The sequence below is a fragment of the Magnolia sinica genome, chromosome 7 (genome assembly GCF_029962835.1).
Source record: "Magnolia sinica isolate HGM2019 chromosome 7, MsV1, whole genome shotgun sequence".
NCBI classification, from domain to species: Eukaryota; Viridiplantae; Streptophyta; class Magnoliopsida; order Magnoliales; family Magnoliaceae; genus Magnolia; species Magnolia sinica.
Window position 1 is genome coordinate 36,631,047 of NC_080579.1, and position 27,875 is coordinate 36,658,921.

Sequence of the window (27,875 nt, forward strand, 5' to 3'; positions counted from 1 at the left end):
ATACATGATTGTTGTATGTGTGGCAACTCCTTTGTGAAAGGATTTGCAACAATATATGTTATGACAAATTTATTACATGTATGTTGATATGTGTAGTTTAAGTGTTTGATAAAATGCATGGATGAGAAAATGCTGATCGAAATGTATTTTATAAGGGCATTGAGATAAGATTCTCAACTACCTTAGCTATAGGTATAGATTCCTTTTTTGTAACCTAAATCCAATTACGTGATTCATGTATGAAAAGCATATGTATAATGTCATGTTCACTATGTGTTATATAAAATGCTCAAATGGTTGCAATGCTTGGATTATATGTTCAATACTGTTATGACTACCATTTGTGAATGTTATTGTTTTGGAGTGTGATTGGGGCTACAAGGTAGTCCAGGCAATCGGCAACAACTTCCGATCAAGTGGCTGAATGAGTTTCACCACCACGGACACGTTCAATGAATCCGAGTCATACGGTGATTATCAACAGTAGTTAGGCCACAAGGAGTGCATATGCGCTCCATGTCGATCAATTTAGTATGGGTTCGTACCAGTCGAACTTGTCAAGTAACCCGATTAGCCTCATGTATGTTCACCATGTATGAACACTACTACTTGAATCTAAGGTACCACTTACCATTGAAAAGCCTATTTAACCTTAGTATCACGATCTACTAGGACTCATGAGTCGGGCATGATGGTATGGGACATCGTGGTTGAGCTGTCGGCTTACGCTAGGGTGAGGAGCCTCCCCATAGTGTCCAGTAAGCAACCCAAACTCGTGAGCCAAATACAGTGGTATGAGACACTATATTCGAGCTGTCGGCCTATGCTAAGGTGATGGGCCTTTCCTGTAGTGACCTCGAGTATAAACTAGGCCTATGCGGAGGTGACGAGCCTCCCGTAAAGACCTAAACTTGCTTGTCCACTATTTTTAAATCGGGGGTGACGTTGCCCTATAACTTGCCTAACATATGTGATTAACTAGGATTAACAACCCTAGATGGATCATCGTTTGGGTAGTGATATAAAGGGAGGTACCTTAGCTTCTCGAATCTGTTGTAGGAATATGCCTAATAAATTACATGGCTAACATGATCATGCACCGCATTTCATGTGCTTTGGCGATGAAGGCACAGTGGGAGTAGCATGTGCAATTATGAGATGGTGTCACTAAGGGAGTGCAGGTAAGGGCATGCATCATTGGTACATCATCCTTGCATTAACAAGAGTACTTAGGACATGATTGTTGTATTGCTTTATCATTACTGCTTGACTGAATTGATAACATGTTAACCTTTGCCTTATAGCTACACTGAGTTGGTCACTCACTCCCACTCTGAGACAGTATTTTAAAATACCAACCAAACTTTGTTGTAGTTTCAGATGATGGCGAGGCTTACGAGTTAGAGCCGACCTTCTACAACGATGACGAGTTCTCCTACATGCAACTCTCTGGAGGGTCTATGTAGACCTAGAGTTGCGTCGATGGGGCTACAAGGATATGAATTAGTTGAACATCACACTTGTCATTTTGTATATTTTGGAACTATATATGTAATTATTTAACCTGGTATCATGTTCATACTCTGGGGACTTACAAACACTTATGTGCTTTATATATTTAACACAGTCTTCCGCTTGCGTAATTAAATCATCTCTGGAGTATGATATGTTGATTTGGTGTAATCTCATTCATGTTTAATGTACTAATACAAACAACATTTAATCATCATTATCTATGTTACATAAGTGATGCATTGGAACTCGGGAGCTGAGCTTCTGCTCGACCCCCGATTTTCATGGCGTTACAAGTTGGCATCAGAGCATAATTTGGATTAAACTAGACCTGGGTTATGGTAACATGATGCACACTAATGTACTTTGACTTAGGAGGGAGTGATGAAATGTAAAAACAATTATAGGATTCCAGGTTTCGCTAACGGGTGAAACTGACCATTGAAATCAGACCCGTAAGGTGATCATGCGAGATGATCCCAATTCTTTTCCAAACTATCAATCAATGGGTTTAGATGATAATTCAACATATTCCATGCTCAAATAACCCGAAAAGTATGAATACGGGTTAAATGGGCATAGGGGCCTAAACCACATAAAACAGTGGGACCCGAGGTTGGTCTCGCACATTTTCGGTACCTCCGGGGGGGGGGGGAGATGCCATCATCCTAGGTCCAGCGGACCGCTATGGCATCACACCTAGGGCGTGGCCTCGCGGTCTGGTTCAACTGGGCTGTAGCGGGCTGGTCGGGCCGATGGGTGTGTACACATGTGGGGCCCACCCCACCCCATTTGCTTCATTCCTTCCTTTTACACTCCTCAAATCTCTTCAAATTTCTAAAAATCCCATTTTTCTCTCTCAAATCCCCCCTTCAATCTCATTTTCTTCCTCTTTTTTTGCACCTACCTCCACCATTCTCTCAAACCCATCTTTCATAACCACCTATCTCCCTTAATCCCTCGCATTTGAGCACACCAAGCCATCTTTGTGTCTCAAAATCTCGAAGTCCACAAATCCATCTTATCCCTTCATTTGTTTCACTCTCATGGCTCTTTTTGAACTAGTGGCGGCCATATTTTCACTTTTCACACTTCTTTCCCTCATGGAAAAGAAGAGGGCTTCCACGGATGAAGTCGGGCCTAGCTGCCCTACCCGTTCAAGGATGCAGAAAGGCGTCGAGGCTAGCACAAGCATCGATTGGGAGCTAAGGACGAAGTGGGATCTCGATCCCCAGATTCCTCTTGAAAGAGCTCTACTAGTGGATATGGCACATGAAAGGTTTCAAGGTAGTTGGGTTCTCTTTGAAGCACACATGGATGAGAAACTATTTAGGCTTTATCCGGCGATGGATCTCCTGTTGGACGCCGGTTGGGGTCACATATTTGAAGCAAGTCTTATGCGAATGAGAGCACTATCCGAGCCTTCTACGCCTATATACGAGAGCCATTACTAGAGCCTCTACAGTTCTCTATCCCGGTGAGAAGGCGGGAAGCTATTGTTAATGTGGACTTGATAGCCCGAATCATGGGGATGCTACATGGAGAGGTACATGCTAGCGAGAGAAATCTTAGGAGCGTGGGTGAAAGAGATCGCCTTATATGATTTCTTTATGGCTGATTGGTCCACTAAAATTAAGGCAATTGCCTCCTGGCATCAAAGATAACTTCTGACTTCCGCTTGCTCCACCACATCTTCACACACAATGTGTATCCCAAGTGGAGTAATCACAGCGAATACATGCGTTTTATGGTAGACTTCCTATACCGAGTCGGGTAAGGAGACAAGTTATGCCTGCCTACATATTACTACTACAGATAGTTCAGACCATACGCTCTCCTTAGACAGACATTTCACTCCCATTCGGCTGACTTATATGTAAGCTTGCTCGTGAATTCAGAGACAGACTTGGCTCAGAAAAGCTTGTGCCGATCCATTTCATCAACGACACTACTCTAAAAAACATGGGTATTGGGCCACAACAACGTCGAGCTCGACTCGATGAGAGTGAGGATGAGACGGGAAGTGAAGAGGAGGAGAGTGATGAAGAAGAGAACGAAGATAAAATAGAGGAAGGAAACGAAGAAGAGGAAGAGCAGGAGGAGGAAGAAGAGAGGCCCAAGACTCTGATGAGGGCTCTCCACCTACTACACATGAGCACCACTGCGATCGGGCTGCTTTAGAAGCCTGCTTAGCTCATATTGAGGAGGGCTAAGTCGCGCTGCGACAGGAGGTCAGAGAGACCCGGGCCGAACTTAAAGAGAATAGGACCTTCATGAAATAGAAATTCAAGAAGGTGTCTCGCACCTTGAAGGCTCTCCTGTGCTGCATGCAGGATAAGGGTGCTCTTCCACTATCACCAGATTCTGACGACTAGTCCTATGTTGTAGTCACCTTTAGGTTTTCTTTGCTTTTCTGTTCCTATGTTATAGCCTTGCTAGGCTTAGTAGTAGGGTAAATTTGATGGTGCATTTGGTGGTTAAAGCTTTGATTAGATTAGCTCACATGCATCCTCTATCATGACTCATGTAAAACTATACCTCATGTATTATGACAAATTTTGTTAAATGAAAATGTATGTAGCTCCTTTTGCTATGAAATGTGTAGAATGCTTGAGAAATTGCGTGTTTTAATGCAAAAATCTTACATGTGTTGTACCCTATGTTTTGTATAGGGAATGCCTCCGAAAGTTAATTGAACTACAACACGTCTTGCACTTGGCGGATTGTTTGACGGGGCACCTCTCCTAAGTGATAGCCACACAAACCCCAGTTTGGGCCCTGACAGTGACACTATGCCGGATCCTCAGTAGGCCACTGGCCCCATAAATGGGCCAACACCTACTGCACCACCGGTTCCAGAGCAGAACCGTGCGTCTTCGTTGACACCCCACATACATTAAGCTCCTCCTCCTGATAGGTTAGAGTAGATGATGCTCCTTATGCAGCAGCAGTGGCAGATTTGGACCATCATTACTGGGGCCCTTGCCCAGAACATGAATGTGGTTCCACCTAAACCACTTGTACACCCGAAACATGGGTGCCTACGACTTGTTCGAGCGATTTCATCGCTTTTGACCTCCTACTTTTACGAGTACTCACAGACCCGAGGAGGCCGAGTATTGGCTTGACCACATCGCTAAGATGCTGAAGCCACTACACTGCATTGAGGCAGAGTAGGTTAAGTTGGTCACCTAGATATTCGAGAAGGAAGCCAGTCTCTAGTGGGACAACATCCTTTAAACCATTACTCCTGGTTACGTATGGACATGGGAGGATTTTGAGACACACTTCTACGGGATGCATTTCCCTCTCACCTACCATAATAAGGAGGGAGAGTTCCTTCACCTTCGACATGGAGGGATGACTGTGGCAGAATATGAGAATAGGTTCACAGAGCTGGCCAGATACTCTCCTTTGATCCTAGCTAACGAGCCGATGAAGATGCGGCGATTTTCTGAGGATTTGCGGCTTGAGATCCGCTCGAAGATGTGTTGCGCTAGCATTAACAACTATACTGAGCTAAAGAGCATGTCCCTGCGAGCTAAGCAGGATGAGGATAGGCTATCCCATACACGTGTACCTATGTTTCATAGGCTTGACCAGATTTTTTGAGCAGACTGTTCCTCGGCAAGAGGCCACATGCAGATTCTCCCCCTTGGCTCATGGCTCCACTGACACAGCCTAGGCGATTGGATATATGGTGCACCTACTGCAAGAGTTCGGGCCGTACAGATACTTACTGCTTCACCAAGATGAGGGATAACGGCTTCTCGCCACCTCAGAAGATCAATTGCCAACTTCTTCAGGCTATCTCTGCTCCACCCCTACGTTCAGTACCACCAGCACAACCTTTTTATAGGCCTAATGTACCTCGTAGTAGGCCACCTCAACGACCTATGGTACCGCAGCCGAATCGACCTCAATAAGCTCGTGTGCACTCACTTATATCTGAGGCATCCGAGACAGCAGTTATAGCACCGATGGCTTTCGAGGTCACAACACATGTTCAAGGTACACCAGTCTTCTTATTGGTGGACACCGGGTCCACTATCTCTATAATATCATGAACAGCAGTCAAGCGACTGGGGTTGGAAACTAGTCCTATGGTCGGGTTGAGACTCCTTACCGCCATAGGGACTTTCTCAGACATTACCAAGATGTGTGAGGGATGCTTAATAGATTTAGGGAGCAAAACGATATGCATTGACCTGATTGTCACCACAATATACCATTACGACATCATCCTCGGTATAGGTTGACTTACTAAAATGAGGGCCGAAATCGACTGCGAGACCTGACTGGTGACGGCACACGGACCCAAAAACACGACCTTCACATTCCCCGTTCAGGTCAGTTGCCCCTTCCGGGTTCTTTATTATTCTACCCTATTGAAAGATCTAATGGCCCGACACTTGGAAACACACCCGTGGTCCAGGACTTCTTGGAAGTGTTTAAGACGATACCTGGATTACCTCCCTGGCACAAGATCGACTTTAATATTGACCTTGTGCCTATTGTGATGCCCATTTCCTTGCCCACATATCGCATGCCTCCATGTGAAATGGAGGAATTGAGGAGACAGATTGATGACCTGTTGGATTCAGGTTTCATATGACTTAGCGTATCTCCTTGGGGAGCACCCATGCTATTTGTGAAGAAGAAGATGGATCACTGCGATTGTGTATTGATTATTGCAGATTAAACCAAGTGACGGTGAAGAACAAGTATCCTTTACCTAGGATAGATGACCTGTTCGATCAGTTGAAAGGGGCACAGTATTTCACTAAGATCGACTTGCAGTCAGGGTATGACCAGTTGCGCATCAGGGATGCGAACGTGCAAAAGACAGCATTCGGAACCAGCTTTGGGCACTACGAGTTCCTTATGATGTCATTTGGACTCACAAACGCACCGGCCATGTTCATGGACCTGATGAACAGGGTGTTTTAGCTGTATTTGTACCGACTCGTCATCGTATTTATAGATGACATCCTGATATACTACAAGAGTCAGAAGGATCAATAGGAGCACCTGCGAGCAGTCTTTGATACTCTCAGGGAGAACCAGTTGTTTGCCCAGTATAAAAAATGTGACTTCTGGAAAGAAGAAGTCAAGTTCCTGGGACATGTTTTGTCCAAGGAAGGAATAGTTGTGGACCTTGCTAAGGTGACCACAGTTTAGGATTGGGAGCAGCCCAATTCAGTCACAGAAGTGAGGAGTTTTCTGGGACTTGCTGGCTACTATCGCCGATTCATTAAGGACTTTTCCAAAATAGCTAGACCGTTGTCTCAGCTCACTCGAAAGGATCTTAAGTTTGCCTAGAATGATAAGGCAGAAGCAGCCTTTTAGGAACTGAAGGACAAGTTGACGTACGCACCCATGCTAGTATTGCCAGAGCAGGGGGTCAAATACACGATATACACCGACGCCTCTCGTGTTGGGTTGGGTTGTGTTTTGATGCAGAAGGACAAAGTGATTGCCTATGCATTGTGACAGTTGAGGAAACACGAGGAGAACTACCCTACGCACGACTTCGAGTTGACAACCATCATCTTTGCATTAAAGCTCTAGAGACATTACCTCTACGGAGAGGAGTTCGAGCCCTTTTGCGACCACAAGAGCCTCAGATACATACTCACATAGAGAGACTTGAATATGAGGTAGCGACGGTGGATGGAAACCCTGAAGGACTTCAAGTTTGAGGTTTCCTACCATCCTAGCTAAGCCAACCTTGTGGCAAACGCATTGAACTGCAAGAAGATGATAACATTTACAGCTCTGCTGATGATTGAAGAATGGAACATGGTAGATTTTATGCGAGACTTTGAGTAGAAACTTACGGTAGAGGAACCGTTCGAGAGCATCGCACATATTCATGTGCTGCCACTTATCGATGACCGAATCATAGCGGCTCAAGGTGAAGATGAATAGTTAGTAGAGTTAAGGAAGAGAGCTAGTGACGATGCAGACTCTGAATGGAGAGTTGGTACAGAAGAGGGTTTACGTTATCATGGCTTCCTATGCGTCCTAAATCTTCATGACTTGGAAGGGAAGTTCTTGAATCTGCTCACAATTCGAAGATGATGATGCATCCTGGTAGTACAAAGATGTAATAGAGATATGAAGCGTTTGTACTGGTGGGATAACATGAAGGCCCACATAGTAGACTATGTATCCCGTTGCCTCACGTACCAGCAGGTCAAGGCCGAACATCGCCGACCTCCTGGTTTACTTCAGTGTATGTGAAATGGCCAAGCTATATGTCCTAGAGGGGGGGTGAATAGGACTATGCCAAATTAAATTTAAATACTACCGAATATGAAACAAAGAATAGATAGCACTATACACCAATCACAGAAAAGGAATGTAAAGCAACCTAAAATAGAGAAATAGAAACAAAAATTGTTTTAAGGACAACCTTACACCAAAAACCAAAGTTTATGGTAGGATAACCTTATTTCTAGAACAAATAGAGAAACAGAAGCTCGATGTAATAAAGAGATAGTAAAAATATAATGCTGAAATGTAAATCTAAATTATTACAACATTCCCCACTGTGCTTGAAATGAAATGATTACAACATTCACGTTCACACGTACATTCCACAATTCTGAATGATAAAAGATAGGAAATATAAATCACACATCCACAACATAAAGAATTATAGTGGTTTGCATGTTTGTTCACCAACTGTTAAACAATAGCCACACAATATGCTACTCCACTCCTAATATCCTCACACAGGGGATATTAGCATTCACTATCAAATAGGTTTTCACAGGTTCACCCAAAACCTTCACAATTGTGTCTTTTTCAAAGGGCTTACACAATTCAAAAACCCCCACTTCTAAGTTTTCTGGTTCTCCTCAGATAACTAACAACTTTGAGATTTTTCTGGCTTAACCTTAAACAAAACCAAACAATGTAAATTACACAAATTGTAAAATACCTGATTTTCTCCTTCGTTGTAGCAGCCCAGAAGAACCAAGTCGGAGTAGAGATTTGAATGTCAAAGTTCAATGTCCAATACTCACTTTATAATGATTCTAGGTTCTAATAGATTTTAAATTAAAACAAAAGGGCTAGCTCTAATTGATTTTGATTCTAGAAAAAGGAAAACAACAATTCCTCTTTTCAGATTAGATTGGAATGCAAGAAACAAAATCAATTAATAAAGCTAAAGAAAGAGAATATTAAATATGCACACTTAGCTTAAATGGAGCACCGACTTATCTCTCAGAAGATCGAATTAAATTAACTTGAATTGCCTTGTTTATTCTAAGATTCGTGCTCTATTTATAGGTGAGAAAATCACGTCTTCAACTGGTCTAAAGACCTCTACGACTAGTCATAGAGCCAACAGATATTTGAAAATTCGGGCGCGATAAGATTTGGCAGTTTCAGGACTGGTCGTAGGTGGTCTACTACTGGTCGTGGGTCTCCTACGACTGGTCATAGGTTTCACATGACTAGTCAAAGCTAGTCAAATTTTAGCGCTATACATTGAGTCGTAACTCTATGACAGGTCAAAGATGTAGTCAACACTGTACCTACGACTGGTCGAACAGTCCCCAGGACTAGTCGAAGCCTAACAGAAAATTTTTGATTTTTGTAACAAACTTACGACTGATCCAGGAAATGTTTAGTCAGGTCGAAGCAGTGCTAGGACTAGTCGAACAAAGTCTAAGACTAGTCTTAGAACAGACCAAACTCACATATAAAAAAAACATATGAATTATATATCCAGAATGACCTACTCTAAAGATCAACCTATGGTCAGTCATACCTCAATAGTGAAGTAAGGACATTGAAACTTTAGAGACGAGTGACCTTTGAAAGTAATGGAGCTTGAAGTCTTGATGTCGTTTAAACTTGAAAGCTTTTTGAGATCTTGAGATTGAACTTGAAAGATTTCAGAGATCTTGAGGTTGAACTTAAAAGTATCTTGAGATCTTGAGTAGAGCATTGTTCTTCATAGATGCAAGCTTCATAACAGTGTCTTTGGCACCACAAATTTGACAATACAAAGGGCTATAAAGTATGGTACTTACAATCTCCCCCTTTGTCAAATTAGTGACAAAACAAACTTTCAAGATATGTTACATAACACATAATATCTGATTAAAGAATCATGCACCAGTTGTTATCAACCGGCATCCTGCAGACTTGTAAATCAATATTTAGTCCACCTCTGCACACTTCTGCACATACTCCCCCTGAGTAACATACTCATAAAACACCATACAATACAATATCCCTGCTCATGACAACATCCATATTATCCATATACATATCCATACTCCCCCTTTTTGTCACAATAGGAAAGGAAGCACAAAACAGATGGCTGAGGAGAAATAATCAATGAGAAATATGAGAGGTAACTAGTCAAGATATGAGAACATAGCATAAGCAACACACATAATTCATAGACTGAGCTAAGTTAAAGAGAGTGACAAACTCAAAAACTAGTTAGGAGTAATAAAGTTATTACAGACCAGTAATCTGAAAAATACTAATCTGACCCAGATGAACGAGCAGGAATGGAAGGATCAAGTTGATGCATGCCTTTGTTCAAGTGCCTAAGATATTTGCGCATATATTTGAACTGTAAATCATAGGCAACCGACATGTTTTCCATCTTAACATTTAGATTCTCAATTTTATCTTCCAATGCACTCAGACGTGCATCAAATGAAGAAGGCTCATAATCTGGATCATTTGTAGAATCGGACTCAAGTTCTTCAAAAATATTGTCCATGTTAATATCATCAGGAGGAAGATTACCAGCTTCTTCCTCATGTACAGCTTTAGCACCGCCAACACCATCACCTTGGCCAAGAAGGAAATCCAACTTCATATTATTGATATTGGAATCGTTAAATATCAGATGATGGATAGGGGCCTCTCCAACTGACATGTCAACTGACATATGTGTAGCCAACGCAGTCATCAAATATCCAAAATGAATGTCACTATGACCAAGATGGAGATGAAACTGAATGATGAAGTGACAAATCAAGGATGATAAACAAATGTTAACACCTCTAACAACAGAATGAAGAATACGAACCACGAAGGACGTCAATTCAGATTTGTTACCCGACCAAGGATACAAATTAGACACAAAGATTTTGTGAAGAATTCTGTATTTAGGTAACAAATACCTTGAGGGAAGCGCATTCCCTTTATGCGTCCATTGTACATCCAAATTGCATAAGACATTAGTCAGCATGCGTTTTTCAGCGACAGAGGGTTTATCATATAAAGTATGGATAGGAATACCCTCATCATTCACTGGAATATCCACAAGGGCTTAAATCAAATGTTGATCAACTTCAAATGGCCCTTCTCTTGTGGAGATAGAAAAAGTTAAATTTTCCAGTGAGAAAGCACATATGCATGCAAACATGGATTGGGCAATGGACCGGTATGCTGGCCCACCCCAAAGCAATAAGTTATTCTAACCTACAGATTGAAGCATAGGAAAAATATCAAAATGAGCAACATGATTAATATCAACTGGATGCTCAACAATAACATTACGCAATCGGATGTCCCGAACATAAGATGGATCGTCCTAAGGAGCCCTAAGATGACGCTCAGTGATAGGGGCTGATCTGGAAGAAGAAGAGGGACCATAGGACATTGATTTTCTTCCTCTAGAAGACATGTAATAATGATTTCAAGTATATAAAGAGTTGCAATGAATTGAGAAATGTGTTTTCTCAAATCAGATTTTTTGAAAGAAAATCTTCAAATCTCAACTAAATTCGAAATAGACAACTCCAAGAGAGAAATAGAAGCAATCTAGATATAAATCTACAAGTAAAATGCAAATGGAATAATAACCTTGAAGATTTTGGAAGATAGGTTCGACAAGTCATGTGTCGGCACGTTAGAGAGTGGAGTTGAAATGAATAAGAGGATGATTTTCTCAAAATTTAAGTGAATCCACGCGATTCACGACTGGTCGTGGATATACACGATCGGTCGTAGCACGACTAGTCGTGGATACTCACCACTGGTCGAGTACAGGCCAAAAAATCTAATTTTTGCATATTTTTCAAAATTTGAAGACTAAACTAGCAAATATATACAATATGATATAAATAGGCATAATTAATCATTTTAAAATGCACATGCCGAGATCAAATTTTATTTTGTTAAACCTACTTTTGTCGAGCGGTTTAGTGAAAATATCAGCACGTTGATTCTCGGTAGGAATATATTCCAGAGATATAACCTTTTCTTCAACTAATTCTCAAATATAACGAAATCTAATATCAATGTGCTTAGTACGAGAATGCTGAATTGGATTTTTTGAAATATTTATGGCACTAAAATTATCACAATATAATAACATAGAATCCTATTTAATTCCATAATCACTTAGTATATGTTTCATCCAAACAAGTTGTGTACACGCATTACCAGCTGCGATATATTCAGCTTCAGCTGTTGAAAGTGATATAGAACTTTGTTTCTTGCTAAACTAAGAAACTAAACAGTTTCCAATATAAAACAACCACCACTGGTTGATTTTCGATCATCAAGATTACCAGCCCAGTCAGCATCTGAGTACCCAGCTAATTGAATACTAGTCTCATGTGGATACCAGAGACTGAGATTAACAGTACTTGCGATATATCTTATAATCCGCTTAACAGCAGTCAAGTGCGACTCTTTATGATCAGACTGATATCTAGCGCAAATACTAACACTTAGAGCGATATCTGGTGTACTAGTAGTTAAATACAATAGACTACCAATTATACTATGATATAATTTCGGATCCACATTTTTACCCCCAGAATCTTTTGAGAGTTTCAAGGTTGTACTCATAGGAGTATCAAAGTTCTTACCAATCTCAAATCCAAATCTCTTAATCAAGTTCATAGCATATTTAGATTGAGAAATGAACATTCCATCAGGTTTTTATTTTACTTGTAACCTGAGAAAATAATTCAATTCCCCAACCAAGCTCATTTCAAACTAAGATTTCATTAAATCTGCAAACTCAATAGTTATGACAATACAGGTAGATCCATAAATGATATCATCAACATAGATTTGTACTAATAAGATGTGATTATTATGTTTTTTAATAAACAAAGTTTTATCAATACATCCCATTTGAAAATTATGGCTTAATAGAAACTTTGTTAGTTTCTCGTACCATGCCCTAGGAGCTTGTTTTAAACCGTAAAGTGCCTTTTTAAGACGATACACATGATCAACATTTTTGGGGTCTTCAAAACCCATTGGTTGTTCAACATAAACTTCCTCATGCAGATCGCCATTTAAAAATGCACTTTTCACATCCATTTGGTACATTTGAAACTTTCTAAAACACGCAATGGATATAAAAAGTCTGATTAATTCAAGACGTGCTACTGGTGCAAAGGTTTCATCATAGTCAATACCTTTAATTTGAGTGTAACCTTGTACCACTAGTCTAGCCTTGTTTCTAATTATATTGCCAAGTTCGTCAGACTTATTTTTGAAAATCCATTTGGTTCCAATGATGTGTTTATCTTTAGGTCTAGGTACGAGATACCAAACATCATTTCTCACAAATTGGTTAAGTTCTTCTTGCATCGCAATAATCCATTTTTCATCAGTAAGAGCTTCTTTTATGTTAAATGGTTCTATTTGGGATGTAAAACATACGTAATTGCATATATCCTCAAAGTTGTCTACGGGTACAAACACCAGTGAGAGGGTTTCTAAGAATCTGTGTGGTTGGATGATCTTTAACAGTCCTTAGTTCAGAATCAGTCTGATTAGATGAAGTATTAGGTTTATCAATTACAAGAACTTCATCATTATTTGAACTTGAGACAAGTGTGTTTAAGTGATTATCAATGACCACATTGATGGACTCTTGAATCACACCGGTCATTTTGTTCAGAACCCTATAAGCTCGACTGTTTAAAGAGTATCCTAAAAAGATCCCTTCATCACTCTTCATATCAAACTTTCCCAGATGTTCACGATCTCGTAAAATATAACACTTGCTGCTAAAAACTTGAAAGTATTTGACAGTAGGATTTTTATCGAACCACATTACATAAGCCGTTTTATTATTACCTTTACTAGTGTAAACCCGGTTAATAATATAGCAAGCTGTATTGACTGCTTTAGCCTAAAGATTCTTAGAGATGTTCATACTGTTCAACATGACATTAGCCATTTCTTGAAGCACTCTATTTTTTCTTTCAACTATTCCATTTTTTTGTGGAGTTTTGGGTGCTAAGAATTCATGTAATATTCCTTGGTCACTACAGAACTTCTCAAAACCACTATTCTCAAATTCAGATCCATGGTCACTATGAATCTTACTGACTTGAGAACCTTTTTTAGTTTGAATCCTTTTGAGAACCCTTTTTACTTCTTCAAGGGTTTCTGATTTGTCCCTTAAGAAGACAACCCATGTATATCTAGTAAAGTCATCTACTATTACCAAGATATATCTTTTGCCACCTCGACTTTCCGTCCTGGTAGGTCTTACTAGATCCATATGGAAAAGCTCGAGTGGTCTTAATGTGGTATTGGAATTCACCTTTTTGTGTGAATTCCTTATTTTTTTCTAATCTGGCATTCACCACATATTTTATCTAATTTTTGTAGTTTGGGTAGACCTCTTATAAGTTCCCATTTGCTCAATCTATATAGATTTCGGTAGTGTACATGTCCAAGACGTTTGTGCCACAAATCAATCTCGTCTGTTTGGACAATGTAACATGATTATTAGATGAGCTGGATTCGCTGACAATATAGCAATTTTTGGACGTTCTACGTCCAGTCAGTATTACTGAACCCTTGTTGTTTAGAATCTCATAACTTTGATTAGAAAATCGTACACTATGGTTATTATCACAAATCTGAGATATGCTTAAAAGATTATGTTTCAGTCCTTCAACATACAATACATTTTTAATCAAAGGAAGGTTATAAAGTTGAACCGTACCTTGGCCCATAATCTTGCAATTGCTGCCATCTCCAAATGTGACTGAACCATCAGTCATGTCTTTGAGATTGGTGAATAAAGCCTTGTCGCTTGTCATATGCCTGGAGCATCCACTATCTAGGTACCACTTAGAATGGCTTGTTGCTTTGAAAGCGGTGTGGGCAACCAAGTAAGTGACCTTTGGAACCCATTTCATAACCATTTTGGGTTTAGGAGGATAGTAGGTCTTCTTTCGATTGTAAGAATTATAAGTATGACCTAGTGAGTTAGACTTTAGAAGCTCCTTAAGTAGATCAACTATCTTTTCTGCCAAAGGACTTTGGTTTTACTTTTTATAGTTGATATGTCTTTTAGGTTTTTGAAAAGACTTAAACTTTTTAAAAAACATTTGATCTTTCCCTTTTGAGTTTAAGATCTCTCCCTTTACAAATGTGGGAGAAGTATTCTTCAGTTTAGGAGGAACACTCTTGTCATAGCCCAGACTAGATCGATCGCCACATTTTCTCGATCCAGATAAGATTTTTTCAAATTTAGGATCACCTTGGGAATATTTCCAGGTTTCCTTTAAACTCAAGAGAGAAGAGACTTCATGTTTTAGTTGTTCATTTTCAGATTTAAGATTTTCAACCTTGCAGGTTTTAAAATCTAAATTGCATTTTATCTTTTCAAAACAGTCTAAAATATGGGACTTTTCTAAAACAAGAGATTCATAAATTTCTTTGAGTTTAGAAAATTTCTCTTTTTGAAGTTTCAATTTCACAGTAATTTTACAACTTTCCTTGTATAGGTCATTGTAAGCATCTTGAAGATCATATTCATTTTCATATTCACTATTTAGATATTCTTCATTAGTCGAGTCATCATTATCTGAAAAAGTGAATTTGGCTAGAGTCATAAGGGCCTTAACATCACACCCTGACTTAGTTTCAGAATCAGAGGACTCATCCCAGGTAGCCATCATACTTTTCTTTTTTGACTTGCCCTTATTAGGACATTTGTTAGCCAAATGCCCATACTCATGGCAGTTGTAACATTAACTGTCTTTTAAAGATTTTCTAGTTTTAGGTTTAGGTTTCTTTTTATCAAATGCTTTTTGAAAATCAACCCTCTTTTTACCTTAAAATTTTTTATAAAATCTCTTTACCAAAAGAGCCACATCATCCTCAGAGTTTTCTAAATCAGAGTTTAAATCATTTTAATGAAAACTATTTTTACAAGTTTTTAAAGAAATAGATTTACCTTTTGGAGCTTTAAAGGTTAACTCATAAGTCTGTAATGAGCCAACTAATTCCTCAACCTTCATATTGTCCGTATCATGAAGTTCCTGGATTGTGGTTACTTTAGAATTGAACCATTCAGGAAGTGAGCGTAGTATTTTAGCACATATCTTGCCTTCAGGAATTTTATCGCCTAGACCCCACATAGAGTTTACAATGTCATTTAATCTAGTATAGAAGTCCATGAACATTTCATTTTCTTCCATATGTATTTCCTCAAATTTAGTTGTGAGGATTTGTATAGATTTCTTGACAATTGAAGTACCCTCGTGTGTCATTTCCAATATATCCCAAGCATGTTTTGCAGAATCACAGGATATAATTCTTTTGAATTCATCCGGTGATAGTGCACAAGTAATTGCATTTAGTGCTTTAGCATTTGCACTACTCTCAGTTTTCTGAAGTGTGGTCCAAGAGAAATATGGTGTAATTTTCATAGATTTTGAACCATCAATCCCGGTTACTTCAGTGGTAGGAGGGGTCCATTCATTCACTGTGGATAGCCACACACTTTCATCCATGGATTTGAGGAAGATCCTCATCTTGGCTTTCCAATAGGCATAGTTGGAGCCATCAAAGGGTGGAGGCCTAGTGACTGATAGGCTATCAAAATTTGACATCTTTTATATAGCTGAGATCGTTAGCTCAGGAATTAAATCCAAATAAAAAGCAATAAGAGCGAGCTATTAGGCTCTGATACCACTTGAAATAGCCAAGCTATATGTCCACGAGGGGGGGGGGGGGGGGGGTGAATAGGACTATGCTAAATTAAATTTAAATACTACTGAATATGAAACAAAGAATAGATAGCACTATACACCAGTCACAGAAAAGGAATGCAAAGCAACCTAAAATAGAGAAATAGAAACAAAAATTGTTCTAAGGATAACCTTACACCAAAAACCAAAGTTTATGGTAGGACAACCTTATTTATAGAACAAATAGAGAAACAGAAGCTTAATGTAATAAAGAGATAGCAAAAATATAATGCTAAAATGTAAATCTAAATTATTACAACATTCCTCACTGTGCATGAAATGAAATGATTACAACATTCACGTTCACACGTACATTCCAGAATTTTGAATGATAAAAGATAAGAAATAAAAATCACACATCCACAACATAAAGAATTATAGTGGTTTGCCTGTGTGTTCACCAACTGTTAAATAACAGCCACACAGAATGCTACTCCACTCCTAATATCCTCACACAGGGGATATTAGCGTTCACTATCAAATAGGTTTTCACAGGTTCACCCAAAACCTTCACAATTGTGTCTTTTTAAAAGGGCTTACACAATTCAAAAACCCCCACTTCTGAGTTTTCTAGCTCTCCTCAGATAACCAATAACTTTGAGATTTTTCTAGCTTAACCTCAAACAAAACCAAATAATGTAAATTACATAAATTGCAAAATACCTGATTTTCTCCTTCATTGTAGCAGCTTAGAAAAACCAAGTCGGAGTAGAGATTTGAATGTCAAAGTTCAATGTCCAATACTCACTTTATAATGGTTCTAGGTTCTAATAGATTTTAAATTAAAACAAAAGGGCTAGCTCTAATTGATTTTGATTCCAGAAAAAGGAAAACAACAATTCCTCTTTTCAGATTAGATTGGAATGCAAGAAACAAAATCAATTAACAAAGCTAAAGAAAGAGAATATTAAATATGCACACTTAGCTTAAATGGAGCACCGGCTTATCTCTCAAAAGACCGAATTAAATTCACTTGAATTGCCTTATTTATTCTGAGATTCGTGCTCTATTTATAGGTGACCAAATCACGTCTTCGACTGGTCTAAGGACCTCTACGACTGGTCGTAGAGCCAACAGATATTTGAAAATTTGGACGTGATAAGATTTGACAGTTTCACGACTGGTCATAGGTAGTCTACGACTGGTCGTGGGTCTCCTACGACTGGTCGCAGGTTTCACACGACTAGTCGAAGCTAGTCGAATTTCAGCACTGTACATTGAGTCGTAGCTCTATGACAGGTTTAAGATGCAGTTGACACTGTACCTACGACTGGTCGAACAGTCCCCAGGACTAGTCAAAGCCTAACAGAAAATTTATGATTTTTGTAACAAACTTACGACTGATCCAGGAAATGTTTAGACAGGTCGGAGTAGTGCTAGGACTAGTCGAACAAAGTCTAAGACTAGTTTTAGAACAGACCAAACTCACATATAAAAAAACATATGAATTATGTATCCAGAATGACCTACTCTAAAGGTCAACCTATGGTCAGTCATACCTCAATAATGAAGCAAGGACATTGAAACTTTAGAGACGAGTGACCTTGGAAAGTAATGAAGCTTGAAGTCTTGATGTCATTTAAACTTGAGAGCTTTTTGAGATCTTGAGATTGAGCTTGAAAGCTTCTTGAGATCTTGAGTTTGAACTTGAAAGCATCTTGAGATCTTGAGTCGAGGATTGTTCTTCACAGATGCAAGCTTCATAACAGTGCCTTTGGCACCACAAATTTAATAATACAAAGGGCTATAAACTATGATGCTTACAGTATGCCCATAGCTGAATGGAAATTAGATTTCATCTCTATGGATTTCATTTCAGGGTTATCAAAGACGAGGAATGGACATGACTCCATTTGGGTGATTGTGGACCGGCCGACGAAATCAGCTCACTTTCTCCCTTTTAAAGTTTCAAACTCAACAGACGATTTGGCCAGGTTGTACATCAAGGAGATAATACGTCTACATGGAGTGTCAATAGAGATTGTGTCGGACCTTGACACATGATTCATATCTATCTTCTGGACTCGTATCCAGGAAGCAATGGGTGTGAAACTGAAGTTCAGTACCGCGTTCCACCCACAGACGGATGGGCCGACGGAACAGGTGAATTAGGGTTGGAAGACATGTTAGGAGCTTTTGTGCTTGATTGTAAGGACAGTTGGGATGACCGTCTTCCTTATGCTGAGTTCGCTTATAACAACATCTTTCAGGTGAGTATTAGCATGCCCCCTATGAAGCACTGTATGGGCGTTCGTATAGAGCACCGCATTGCTGGGCAGAGGTTGGCGAGAAGAGTTGATTGGCCCAGATTTAGTACAAGCGGCCTCAGAGAAGATCGACATTATCAGGTGTTGACTTCTTATAGCACAGAGTAGACAGAAGAGTTACGCCAATATGAGGCGGTGACCGCTAGAGTTTGAGGTCGAGGACCATGTATTCCTAAAGGTTTTCCCGATGAAGGGAGTCCTTCGATTTGGAAAGGAAGGGAAACTCACATCGAGATTCATTGGCCCATTTCAGATACTAGACCGAGTGGGTGTGGTAGCGTACCGCCTTGCTTTGCCCACACCACTCGCCTGTGTGCACAACGTATTTTCTGTATTAATGCTGAAGAAATGTGTTCCTGATCATTCCCACATTATCAAATGGGAGCAGGTACAGTTGAGTGAAGATGCCACTTATGTATTGCAACCGACACCACTTGCGAGCGTGCACAACGTATTTCATGTATCTATGCTGAAGAAATACGTTCCTGATCTTTCCCACATTATCAAATGGGAGCAGGTACAGTTGAGTGAAGGTACTAATTTCAAGGATGAAATTTTTCTTTAAGGGGGGTAGATTGTAACGTCTCGAAAAAATCCGTATAAAGACCCGAGTACTACCTCAGGTAGAAATCGCTAAGGACCGAATCCTTTAGAAATTAGATGAAAATTAATTAAGTACTAAATTGAATTAATTGGTAGATTAGCTTGAACCACTTTTTATACGAACTGCAAGATCCAAAACCAGTAGAATCACTAACTCTACATTACCTAAAAACCTAGGATCAATCTCAAAACCCAGTTGCTCTCGCGAGCATCTTGAAACTCCATATCGGACCTGGACCGCGTGTCGAAAGTCCAATTATTGTGAAACTATATGATTATGACTGCCTTACTGGGCTTGCAAGCATCGTGGGAATCAGGTCCAAATAGTATTTTGAAACGCACAACTTGAGCCTGGAGCAAAGTGTGTGAGAAACGCAAATATCTTTAGAAATGAACTCAAACTTAAGTGATATGGGTCGTTCGCTTGCAGGCCAAATATAAGGTTTCAGACCTTTAGAATTTGACCCAACTACACCCTTGGATTAGGGAAATTTCCCTACACAGGTTAGTGTACATGTGACCCTAATCTAGTGACGATAGCCGTTGAACTGAAACTGGTCCTCCACGGTCGATCCACAAATCCGATCGGACCAAAATCTTAACCTGACATATATCCATTGCTAGGGAACTTTCTTCAGACCGTATGCGAGCAATGGACCTCTAAATGAGCTCCATTGGCCCGAAACAGATGACTGTTGGCTATAACCTAAGTATACCATGGCCTTGGGCCATTGACATCAGTTCTGGGCCTATATAAGGACCTTAACCCACCCCTCTCTCTTTCCATACAAATTTCCTAAACCCTAGGAGAGAGAAGAGAGAAAAGAGAAGGTGAAGGTGAGGAGAAGTGAGAGAGAGTTGTGGTTTTTTGCTGGGATTCATTCTCACCACTCCACGTACTAAATCCCCTCTTCCGTGTAGCTATACTGGCAATTTTGACTCCATCTTTGGGTGTAGAATCCTAAACCTAATCTGTTTTAGGTATCCAAATAGGTAGATTGATGAAATAGCTAACTTATTTCGTACTCTAGGTTGCCGTTGTGCCATAAATAAAGGCGTAGTGTACGAACCGAGTTCGTAATCGGCATACCGATGAAAGGTGCGGACTATAAATGTTTAGGTTGTGGTTTTCAAGGCTTTCAATGTCAGTTAATGATTTATGATTGACTTGATTGCTGTCGCATGTACTTAGATGTGATGTTTTCCATATATTATACATATATATGAACTAGGTTGAATATAAGGCATTTCATGTGTTTGTTGAAATGTTTAAATGAATATGAAATCATGATTTGTGCTTGCCATGATTATTGATTGAGAATACATGATTGTTATATGTGTGGTAACTCCTTTGTAAGAGGATTTACTATAATATATGTTATGACAAATTTATTACATGTATGTTGATATGTGTAGTCTAAGTGTTTGATAAAATGCCTAAATGAGAAAATGCTAATTGAAATGTATTTTATAAGGGTATTGAGATAAGATTCTCAACTACCTTAGACACATGTATAGATTCCTTCTTGTAACCTAAATCCAATTACGTGATTCATGTATGAAATGCATATTTATGAGGTCATGTTCATTATGTGTTATATAAAATGCTCAAATGGTTGCAATGCTTGGATTGTTTGTTCAATACTGTTATGACTACCATTTGTGAATATTATTGTTTTGGAGTGTGATTAGGGCTACGAGGTAGTCCAGGCAATCGGTAATGACTTCCGATCGAGTGGCTGAATCAGTTTCGCCACCACGGACACGTTCGATGAATCTGAGTCGTACGGTGATTATTAACAGTGGTTACGCCACAAGGAGTGCGTATGCACTCCATGTTGATCAATTTAGCATGTGCTCATACCAGTCGAGCTTGTCAAGTAATCTAATTGGCCTCATGTATGTTCACCATATATGGATGCTACTGCTTGAATCTAAGGTACCACTTACTATTGAAAAGCCCGTTTAACTTTGGTACCACGATCCGCTAAGACTCATGAGCCGGGCATGGTGGTATGGGACACCGTGGTCGAGCTGTCGGCCTACGCTGGGGTGACGAGCCTCCTCGTAGTGTCTAGTGAGTAACCTAAACTCGTGAGCCGAATACGGTGATATGAGATATTGTATTCAAGCTATCGGCCTACGCTAAGGTGACAAACCTTTCCTGTAGTGACCTCGAGTATAAACTAGGCCTACACCGAGGTGACGAGTTTCCCATGGCAACCTGAACTTGCCTATCCACTGTTTTTAAATCAGGGGTGACGTTGCCCTATAATTTGCCTTACGTATGTGATTAACTATGATTGATGACCCTAGATGGATCATCATTTGGGTAGTGATATAAAGAGAGGTACCTTAGCTTCCTGAATCTGCTGTATGAATATGCCTAATAAATTACTTGACTAACATGATCATGTACCGCATTACACATACTTTGGCGATGAAGGCACGGTGGGAGTAGTATGTACGATCATGAGATGGTGTCGTTGAGGGAGTGCAGGTGAGGGCATGCATCATTAATACATGTCATCCTTACATTAACAAGAGTACTTATGACATGATTGTTGTATTGCTTTATCATTACTGCTTGACTGAATTGATAACATGTTAACCTTTGCCATATAGCTCCACTAGGTTGATCACTCACTCCCACTCTCAGACGATGTTTTAAAACACCAACCAGATTCTGTTGTAGTTTCAGATGATGGTGAGGCTTACAAGTTAGAGCCAACCTTCTCTGGCAGGTCTATGAAGAGGAGGAGTTCTCCTACATACAACTCTCTGGCAGGTCTATGAAGACCTGGAGTTGCATTGACGAGGCTATAGGGATACGAATTAGTCGAACATCACACTTGTCATTTTGTATATTTTGAAACTATACATGTAATTATTTAACCTGGTGTCATGTTCATACTCTGGGGACTTACAACCACTTATGTGCTTTATATATTTAACACAGTCTTCCGCTAGCGTAATCAAATCATCTCTGGAGTATGATATGCTGATTTGGTGTAATCTCATTCATGTTTAATACACTAATACAGACAACATTTTATCATCATTATCTATGTTGCATAAATGATGCGTTGGAACTCGGGAGCCAAGCTCTGCTAATTCCAGGTTATGCATAGGGTAGTTTTCTTCATGTTACCTCAACTGTCGCGAGGTATAGGCGATTACTCTTTCCTTCTACATAAGAACACAACCCAAACCAACACGAGAGGTGTCAGTGTATACAGTATATTTGACCCATTGCTCTAGCAATACTAGCATGGGTGCAGACGTCAGCTTATCCTTTAATTCTTGAAAGGCTGCTTCTGCCTTCTTGTTCAAGCAAACTTAAGATCCTTTCGAGTGAGTTGAGACAACAGTCTAGCTATCTTAGAAAAGTCTTTGATAAACCTGCGATAGTAGCCTGCAAGTCCAAGGAAACTCCTCACTTCTGTAACCGAACCGGGCTGTTCCCAGTCCTGTACCTCGTCACCTTAGCAAGGTCCACAACAATACCTTCCTTGGACACCACGTGCCCTAGAAACTTGACTTCTTCCTTTCAGAAGTCGCATTTCCGGTATTGGGCAAACAACTGATTTTTCTTGAGAGTATCAAAGACTGCTCGCAGGTGTTCTTCGCGATCCTTCTGGCTCTTAGAGTATATCAAAATGTCATCTATAAATATGATGAAGAACTAGTACAGATACGGCCGAAACACCCGGTTCATGAGGTCCATGAACACGGCCGGTGCACTTGTAAGTCCAAACAATATCACAAGGAATTCAGTTTCTAAAACTAGTTCTGAATGTTGTTTTCTACACGTCTTCATCCCTGATGCGCAGCTGATGATATTTGGACTGTAAGTCAATCTTTAAGAAATGTTACGCCCCTTTCAACTGGTCGAACAAATCATCTGTCCTTGGCAAAGGATACTTGTTCTTGACCGTGATATGATTCAGTCTGCGATAATCAATACACAACTGCAATGATTTGTCTTTCTTCTTTACAAACAATACCAGTGCTCTCCAAAGGGATACACTAGGCTGTATAAAACCTTCATCCAACATATCATTGATCTGTCTCCTCAACTCCTCCATTTCATATGGAGGCATGCGATACGTTGGTAGAGAAATGGGTGTCGCATGAGGCACAAGGTTGATAGTAAAGTCGATCTCGCACCGAGGAGGTAGTCCAGGTATTGTCCTGAATACGTCTGTGAAATCTTGGACTATAGGGGTGTCCCCAAGTGTTGGACCATCAACATTCTCCAACAAGGAAGCATAATAACTTATATGGTAGGGCCAATTGACCTGAACTGGGAAAGTAAAGGTCGTGACCTCAGGTCCATGAGCTCTCAGTAATCTGGTATCGCAGTCGATCTCTGCCTTCATTTCGGTGAGCCAATCCATGCCGAGGATGACATCATAATGTTGCAGTTGGGTGACAATCAGCTCAATGCGCACCGTTTTGCTCCCTAAGTTTATCAGGCAATCTTTACAAAACTTAGTAGCGTCGAAAAAAGTCACCGTTGTGGTAAGGACTCTTACCCCAACCATAGGGGTAGTGCTCAACCCTAATTGCTTGACTATAGAGCATGATACTATCGAGATAGTGGATCCAGTGTCCACCAATAGAAAATAGGTGTACCTTGAATGTGGGCAGTGACTTCAAAGGCTAAAGGCACTGAAGTTGTTGTCTTAGATGCACCAGCTACTAATGCATGTACACATGCCTGTTGACGACAATTCGGTTGCGCTGCCATAGGTCATTGAGGTGGCCTATTTCAAGGTACAGGTGGTCGGTAAAATGGCTGTGCTGGCGGTGCCAATTGTAGAGGTGGGGCTGATATAACTTGTAGTGGCGGACGGTTGATCTTCTGAGGCAGTGTAAAGCCATTGTCCCTCATCTTACTAAAGTAGTAGGTGTCTGAATGGCCCATCCTCTTACAGTAGGTGTACCATAGATCTAATCGACTCTGCTGGGTTGGTGGAGCTATAAGCCTGGGAGGCGAATCTGCACATGGCCTCTTGTCGGGGAATGGTCGGTTCGGCAAATTAGGTCGAGGCCTCGGGCCCATGGGCATACGTGTCCGAGACAGTCTGCTCCATCATGCTCAGCTCGCAGGGACATGTTCATTAGCTTAGCATAGTTGGGAATGCTAGAACCACACATCTTCATGTGGATATCGGGCTGCAGACCATCTGAAAAATGCCGCATTTTCATCGGCTCATTTGCTAAGATCAAAGGAGTATATGTGGCTAGCTCTATAAATCTGTTCTCATATTCTGACACAGTCATTCCTCCCCATCGAAGGCAAAGTAACTCCCCTCCTTTTCATTATGGTAAGTGAGGGGGAAGTACTTTTCATGGAAGTGAGTCTCAAATGCGTCCCATGTCCAAACATGTCCTAAGGGAACTGTTCGTAGGATGTTGTCCTACCATGGACTAGCCTCCTTTTCAAACATATATGTGACCAGCTCAACTTGCTCTGCCTTAGTGCAGTGTAGTGGCTTCAACATCTTAGAGATGCTATCTAGCCAGTATTCGGCTTCCTCGGGCCTATGAGTTCCTGCAAAGGTAGGAGGATGGAAATGCTGGAAGCGCTCAAATAGACCGTTGGTATTCATATTCCTAGCAGGCTGCACAGGTGGTGTAGGCGGGACCATATTCATGTTCTGGGCAATGACCCCCGCAATAGTGGCAAAAAACTGTTGCCGCTGCTGCATAAAAAATATCATCTACTCCAACCTATAAGGAGGAGGAGTCGACTGAGGTACGTATGGCATCAATGCAGATGCACGGTTCTATTCTAGAACCGGTGGTGCAGAAGGTGTTGGCTCATTGGTGGGGCCAGTGGCCTACTAAGAATCTGACATTGACTCAAAGTTTGGGCCCAGGCTAGGGTCCGACTTGTTATTGTTCAGGGGAGGTGCCCCATCAATCGATTCGCCAAGTGTAAGACGTGTCATATTCTGAGTGGTTTTCAGAGGCATACCCTATATACAACATAGGGAGAAACATGTGTAAGATTTTGAATAACTACACTGATTTTTTTAAACATTCTACACATTCCAAATCAAAAGAAGCTTCATGCATTTCATTTAACCAAAATTGTCATAATACATAAGATGTAGTCTTACAAGGATCATGACAGAAGATGCATGTGAGCTAATCTAATAAAAGCTTTAAACACTAAGCATGTCACGCCCCAAACCCGAAAATCGAATTCATAGGAATCCCGAGCGCTGAATCATGTGCCGATAGCCTCCATAATACCCCATTCTCAGCTCCCAGTGCCCATATGCCAGGTTCTGATCCTGGGATCTTACAAGGATGATTTTCGAACGTACATTTATATCGTAAGAAGCATAACCACAAGTTTACCCAAATCACAAAGGCAACATCATCATCACATATCCACTAATATAATCATTTGAATATAGTGCTGAAAGGGAAATACTTATGTGAAAAATCAAAGCTCCAAAAGTCTGTTGCACGCTCCAAGCTCAACGTTACTGTAACCTGATGCCACCTGCACGCATCTATCATGCACAAGCTTATAGAAAGCTTAGAGGGTGGTGAAAGTGTGTGCGCAAGATAAGTGCCAAGCATACAAATACAACGCTGTAATCATACAATGTCGAAAATACTGGCAAGATTACGAATCATACGATATCAGAGTAAGCGAAAAAATTGACAAGTCCATGACTCATACAATATAAGAGTACACAATACATATCAGCTATGTAAATGAGGAGTCATAGAGAGCCAAATATCAGATGCCGAGGGTACAATGTAATATGTAAATACTGCTAAGTACGTCTAGGCCATATAAGTACAAAAAACATAGCAACCCAAAATGCCATATGGTGGCGGATGCAATATGCGATGCGAATGAAATGACCAAGCTGGAGTGTGAGGTTAGGATGACAGTACGTAGTATTACAGGCTACCGGGTTCGATCACAAGGGACTTCTATCCAAACCAGTCCCATACCTAAATTTGGATGGTCAGACTCAATGTGGGAAACTCCTGATCTCAGGTTAGTCACGCGCCCAACCAAAATCCTGGTCATGCGAAGGTATATGTAACAAATAGTTGCGCACCACCAACCTGGGTGGATAGTGAATGAATGAATAATTAATTATGCAATTCCTGCTCAATAAGTCCACATATCAGTATATTTCCTCTCTTGGATCATCACCGGGGTCTAATACACTTCACACTGACTGCCGCTCCCCTAGTCGCACAGCCTGATAAGTGGAATAGACCACACTATCCGCTTGACAGTAGTCTGCCAATACCTACCCAGCTTGTCGATAGCGGACCTATTTGCAAGCTGGTCAAACTAAGTCTAACTTACAGCCCCCACACTCAGAAGGATAAGGCCACACCCCTTCCAAACCCACCACGACATAGTGGGAGACGCGGCCTACTAGTATTCGACACTCGGGCGCTCATGTATCCACTTGGTTTAGACGTTGGGGTGTCTCCTAGCCTCGAAAGTTTAGGGACTTTCACCCACAGACATCCAAAGTGCACATATGCTCGAACTAACATTTTTGGTGTCCCATCTAACCATCCACGACATACCTATAGAGGCCACGACCCTGATGTTGTAGGGTGTACAATGATCATGTCACACATATGCGAGATGCATGAGTTACACTGTCCAGTCATGCAGCAATCCTGCTCGTACTGCACGCTCATGTGGATAACTCCTATCAGTGAGTCTCATAAATAATCTGCCCAATTGCATATGCTATGATCAGTCACTACTCATATCAAGCATACATGTGATGTGTATGGCATGAGTCATGAAATTATACTAAGCATGTTATATGGTGATGAACTATCCTTGCAACGAAGATGGGCTTAGACGGCCTACACACAACAAGTATGGGCCTATCAATGGGCCCTAGGGAGAGTCATAGTGTGGACATTTAACCAACATTATTCTTGTCATGTGGACGTCAAACCATCATTGCTCCCATGGCATGGCCCACCATAAAAATCATTACATAAACATGGTGGAATCACACATTACAATGGACCTTATATATATCCCATTGGGCCTCAACCCATGGGCCTCAAATACATCAAATGGGTCGTATCACATGGGCCTCATATATATTAAGGTGGGCCTCAACAATGGGCCTCATACACATCAAGTTGGGCCTCAACAACAGGGCTCATATATATTAAGGTGGGCCTCTACGGATGGGCAACAAATACATCAAGATGGGCCTCATCACATTCCAAAAAGAATCATATTGAAGGATCATTTGGACCATACCTCAAATAGTAGTGGGGATAATAATTTTCACTGTTATACAAATCACAAGGCCCACTATAAAGTTGATTTTCACCCAATATAATCATAAGGTCTTAAGGACCTGGATTAAGAGGGAAAACAAATCCCATATTGATCCAAAACTTCCATGGCCCCAAAGGGTATCAATGGTAGACGTTCAAATCCCACTATTTCTTTATGGTG